Source organism: Elephantulus edwardii, unplaced genomic scaffold (assembly GCF_000299155.1).
Source record: "Elephantulus edwardii isolate Elephantulus edwardi_28Jun2011 unplaced genomic scaffold, EleEdw1.0 scaffold00019, whole genome shotgun sequence".
Lineage (NCBI taxonomy): Eukaryota > Metazoa > Chordata > Mammalia > Macroscelidea > Macroscelididae > Elephantulus > Elephantulus edwardii.
In genome coordinates this window covers 13,793,378-13,799,377 of record NW_006399769.1, presented here as the reverse complement: position 1 = coordinate 13,799,377, position 6,000 = coordinate 13,793,378, and the positions used below count along the sequence as shown (strand labels likewise).

At 35.9% G+C, this 6,000-nt stretch overlaps 1 protein-coding gene across 3 annotated transcripts in view; it reads right to left on the bottom strand.

Annotated features, from left to right (window-relative positions):
- The window catches only part of SLC8A1 (solute carrier family 8 (sodium/calcium exchanger), member 1), a 414,184-nt gene that overhangs the window by 106,918 nt on the left and 301,266 nt on the right, over positions 1–6,000 (bottom strand). Inside the window, exons 1-2 of one of the 3 annotated variants that reach the window (XM_006882331.1) lie at positions 2,028–2,031; positions 1,541–1,547 (exon numbers count right to left, since the gene is read on the bottom strand). The exons of the other annotated variants lie outside the window; for them this stretch is intronic. The gene's annotated coding sequence lies outside the window, so the exon portion shown is untranslated. Of the gene's footprint in view, positions 1–1,540; positions 1,548–2,027; positions 2,032–6,000 lie in introns of those variants that run through there. 3 annotated transcript variants of the gene reach the window in all.

Below are 6,000 nucleotides of genomic sequence, written 5' to 3'. Positions count from 1 at the left end.
ATTTACAGCTTCTGAAAACCTGTTGAAGGTTCAGCTATGCATTAGTTGCAACTCAACAGGACCTAACAATAACAGGATTCATCTGTGAAAGTTACTTAATATTTCTATAACTCCAGTTTCTGGTATGTAAAATGGAGTTTTGTACACTTATGTTCATAGCAGCATTATTCACAAGAAAATGGAAACAGTCCAAATGTCCATCAATGAATGAATGGATTGAGAAATTATGGTATATTCACACAATGGAATATTATACATCACTGAGGAGCAATGATTTTGTAAAATACTGTATATCATGGGAGAATCTAGAGAGCATTATGTGGAGTAAACGAACTCAGTCTCATAGGGACAAATAATGCATAGGACAATTATTGTAAAAATAGAAGGATTAAGTAGTATGGTGTGGATAAAAGTCCAAAAGAGGAAGTGGAGGGACGTGAACAATGCTAAGCCAAGCTAAGAGCTGGTACTTTTGGGGTCAGGCTGTAAGTGACGAATCTATGCCTCAGCTACCTCATCTGCAAATACAGAATAATGAGATCTCTATCACAAGGTTGTTGGGGGAATTAAAGGAGAACCAGAACAAGAATGAGCACATTAGTAAATAGGTGGCGGGTAGTATGGTTATCATTACGGAGAACTAAGAGATGAGGCATTTAGGTAGAAGAGATTTATTGATGTTAAGAAGTTACTCAGAACCAAGTAGTCTTCTATTTCTCCCCTTCTTTCTCAAGTAAAAATTTTAGTGTACAGTACATCTTTGGCACTTGCTTTCCTTGATAACCTAAACAAATATAAACTTGCCTTCTCCTCTCAACTAGCACTTGCCTTTGTTTATGAAGTTCCATAAATTTCTAGAATAAGTAATTCTCATTAGCAAATTTTAATTTCATGGCTTCTTTCTCCTAAAATACAATTATAATAATAAGTATTTCCTTAGGGTAGTTTATGTATTCTTTATCTTAGTTTCCCCCTCTGCTTATTAAAGGAACACCTGCTCATTGCAGAAAATTTAATAAATGCAGAAATAAATAATTCAAAATCATATAATACTACACTAGAGATCACCCCTTACCACTCAAATGTTTTCTTTTAGGTTTTCAAATATACAATTGCATAATTTAAGCCATATTATGTGTATGTGTGAATGCATATATGTGTGTGTATGTGTTCAGTATTGAAATAAACTTTGGTGTTATCATCGGGTAAAATTACATTTAGAATATTTATAATGTAATGTTATAGAAAATCCTTCCCCATGATACATGAATATTCCCCAAGATACAGGAAAATTTCACAAGCCTTCCTTCAAGATGCTATTCCATTAAGTGTGTTTCACCAAAACCAAACCTATTGCCAACGAGTACGTTCTGAATCATAGTGACTCAGGAGGACATAATAGAAATATCTGGGGCTGGCAAAGGTTGACTCTTTCTCAGAAAGAGAAAATGCTATCCATATCTTTCTTCCTCTAAGTGGCTGGTAGCTTTGAATTGATAGCCCCTCAATTAGCAGATAAACACTCTAACCACTGGGACACTGAGCTCCTCCATAAATATCATGATCTTAGAAATCCTATTGGGCAATTTTACTTTGTCCTGTAGGATTGCTATGAGAAGGTATCAAGTCAACAGCAGTACCCTTGGGTTTTATCTATGAATCTTTCAATTTGAATTAATGAATCTTTACAAATTGCCACATCCTTCTCCTGCAGAATAGTTGGTGATTTTGAATTACCAACCTTTCTATTAGCAGCTGATCACTTAACCACTGTGCCAACAGCGTTCTGAAGTATAGTTACCATTACTGCATTTAATTATATCTTCAGTGAGTGATTGAAGGCTACTTATTTTCTTCTTAAAATCAAACCAAATCCAGTACCACTGAGTCAATTCCAATTCATGGCAGCTTTCCATTGGGTTTCCCAAGTGGAAACCATAAATTTTTTTCCAGGATTCAGCTGGGAGAGTCAAGCCAGTGACCTTTGGTTAGCAGCTCTAATGCTACTCAAACAGGAAAACTCAAACTCACAACTGTTGAGTTGGTCCAGACGCCACTGGGTTTCAGAGGCTGTGAATGGTAATGGAAAGAGACTACCCATCTTCTTCTCTTTGAAGTTCTGGTAGAGTTGAACCAACAAAGATGTGCCTTGGGTTAGCATGTAACTCGCTACAGATTATACCAGCAGAACTCCCTGGCTTAGCTTTTTGAGAAAAGTAGTTGTCTCCCTTAAAATATCACTACTTCCCATATCTAGGGAATAACCTTACTCATACTTTTTTTTTTCTAATTCAACTTTATTAATGTTCTTGTCTGAATTCTTCCCTATGTAAAATTTGTATGTCATTTTTTTTTAAGGCGAAATTCTCTCTTAAGTCATTATTAATCTTTTGGATAGTTTTGCTGAAAATTTTTTTTAGAGATCTTTGGCCAACGCTGTTTCCCTAAAAGGCCATTCTGGCTATCTCACTAAGCTTCTCCTTCATTCTGCAACAAGTATTTCCTTATGATAAATCATTTGCAAATGCCAATTGCTGGTGCCCTTCCACTAAATCACACAGTCTTGTTTGTCTTTTAAACAGCATCAGGCACTTTCTATGCAAAGTAAATCCCTGACTTCCCAAACACTCCAATCTCCAGTCAAGAAATATAGCCTCTCAATCTTTTATCATAGTTATCTCCCAGCTCACCTCTCATTACACAAAACTGCAAAGTGAGACTCAATGGAATTGGTCAAGGACTCAAAGTGTTTGGATGCCAGAACCAAGATTAGTCTCATCTCTAAATCCACATCTGGTATTTGTTTACTCTGTCTTTATCCTAATGTTTTCCTTCTCTGATACTGTTGAAATCTATTTCACATTCTTGAAAGACAAACCTTCCCTTTCTCCCTTTCTTTTCAATTAGGCAAAAATGGATGCTAACAAAAGGAAATGCATGAAATGGTAATACACTTCACATTTTGTTATTCACTTGCTGTTGCAAGTTTAATGGTCTTAGAATAATAATATAGATTTCCTTTAATAAATGCTGGCCCTGAAGAATCATCACCTGAAAGGTCTTGTCATGAAGGAATCTACAATATCCACGGGGGGGGGGGGATCCTGAAGAAAATATATTCAACACAGCCCAATAGAGCCTAAAGCCCAGATCAAAACAAACCTATTGCCTTTCAGTCAATCCCAACTCACAGTAACCCTGCACTATAGTCTTATGAGCATCACCAGTTCTCTGGGCATCACATTTTGCAGGTGCTCCTTTTGCTTTTTACTTCTTCCATCTTTCTGTGATCAGAAACAGGATACTCATACTACACCGCTCTGAAGACAGATAAGGAAGTAGGAATGGTCCTTGACTCTGGTGATGTTTTCCACCTAGAATATTTATTACCGCTTTTCAAGATATCCTCTGTTTCATTAACTTGAATGCAGTCATTCTTTATAAAAGGGATTCTTGGAGTGGTGCAAAGATGGTTACTGTGAACAGGTGCTAGCCAAAAGACTGGCAGCTTAAGTCCAGCTGTATGAAACTTGGTAGAAAGATCTGGTGATCTTGTTCTTAAGAAAAAGAAAAACAGTCAATTGTTGAAAACCCCAAGGAGCGCAGTTTTACTGTGACACACATGGGGTCAGCAATTGGTTTGTTTTACTGAGGAAATCCTGGATTTGTAGCCATGCGGCATAGCCAGTGAGGGCTCTATACCGTGTGACTCTACATAGTGAAAAGCATCTTGCCATTACTGTAAAGGTAAAGATGGCTAGTAAGATGTGTGCAAAAGTCCAAAGGGGAAAAGTGGAGGATAAAGGCGGGCTGATGGTGGTGAAGAGGGGAAAAATGTCACAAGGTCTCAGAGGTTGGTAGTGAGGACCTCCAAAGGCAGAGTAGTGGTGGGTGTGGATCAATGGTGATTAATTTTATAAAACACAATACACGAGAATGCAATGTGAACAGAAATGCAATGTGAATAGAAATACAACATATATAAATAAAACACAATGTATACAAATTTTGTATGCAAATGAATACAAAAGAAAAATATTTAAAATGGCTTGAGTGTAAACTCACAAACAGGTAAAATTTTAAACAGGCCTAATCTACGAATAAAAGATTATTACCCACAAAATAGCAAGGGTCTCCTATATGTCTATATTCTGCAGCTGCCTTCCACTCTGTGGAAGGCAATGACTCCCTTGCTGGACTACTGCTCAACTTTTCATTAGGGTAACACTTACTTTAAATCTTTCCAAGGTACTCTATTTGGTTTAAAGTAGCATCAAACAGTTACTATTTTGCTGCTCATATCCTTAATAGAAGAGACTAAGGCACTTTATAGGTAATCACTGCAAGATAAAACCAGCAAGAAGATAATTAAGGTTCTTATTGATAACGGCAATTTAAAGCTTAGGATCAAAATGAACTAAAAACATAATAGAGTTTATTGGCTTTGAATTGAAAATGTGTGTTTGGGTTCCCCACTCCCCCTTTTATGTTTCTTGTTTGTAATGGAAATTTTCCCTAGTTAGACTTGATAGAACTAAAGCAAGTTTACAAAATTAAAGTAATGACATTGTTTAACAAAATTGAACTACTGGACCAAACAGTCAGAAAGTACTTGGTGCAATTCCTGGATTAACTATAGGGCATCTGAAGAGCTGCATTTAAAGGGAATATTGGTTTTTTTTTGAAATATCTGTAAGTGGGCTTAATTTTTAAAGTATGATTGTTGACTGTTGTTATATGCCATTGAGTCAGACCTGACTGATAGATAACCCTCCAGCAGGTTTTCAGAGATTGCAAATTGGACAGAAGGAGATTTCCTATCTTTCTCTCATGGAATAGCTGGTAGATCTGAACCACCTGCGTTCGAGTTGGCAATGGAATTCTTTACCACTGTGATGTCAGAGCCTCCCCACCCCCCCAAGCGTGATTGTTTTTGCAAAGTTGACAGTTAATTCTCACAACGCAGATTCTTCATCATCAGCTTTGACCCTGGCATAAGTCTTACAGAGGAGAATTGTTGTTTTTACAACTTGTGTTATTTACTTACTTATGGTCTATAACAACTACACAGATGTTCAGAGAATCTTGTAAACAGAAAGGCCATATGGGGTTATGATTTGCATTTGCAATACTGACTATGGCTTTTAATAACATGACCTTGGTCAAATCACCATATCCAGACCTGAATTTCTTTCTATGTAAAATTAAAATGGGAAAAACAAGGTATTTACCTATCCACAGGGTTGATAAGATAATAAAATAGTGTAATAGACATGGAAGAACTTTTCACACTTTAAGCATTTTTAAAAAGAAACATGTTTTCATTATTATTATCATAGAATTGAATCTTCTTATTTTGCAACTGTGCACATTTGATTTCAACCATCTTTCTAGTAAAACGAAGACATCTCAACTCCACTCTAATCTCTTTAGTTGGCAACAAGGACCTACACTGTGAATCGAAAGGCAGTAATACCTAAAACCTGCCCTTTGATCTCTTTTTGGACTTAAATTTTATGTCTTATTAGTGAGATAGACATAAAATAAATACAAGCTTTACAAATTGTAGTAGTAGATTAAATCAAAGGCTAGAGCAGGAACAGATACTTTATTAAATGTTTGCTATCACATTGTTCACTGGATTTTATCATTTCTAATAACTTTAATTACAAAGAATTTTATTTAACATTATTAATTATCATAGACAGTGCATTTAGTTAGATGGAGAAGTAGGGACAAGTCTTGTAGGATGTCTCAATGCCTGAACTTTGTGCCCCAATTAAACTTATCTATTAATTAAGTAGTAATAAGAATTTTTAGATTACTATGTTACCTACATATACCAAAGGATCTTTAAACATTATTTATGGATTTTCTCCTTATAATTTGCAGTGTGGGTGCAACTTTCATAGGTCCTAAATAGTTTCTGTAGAGATTTTCCCCCCCCATTTTTCCTCCCATTTCTAGAATAACCAAGATCTATCTCATAGTTTAAAACTA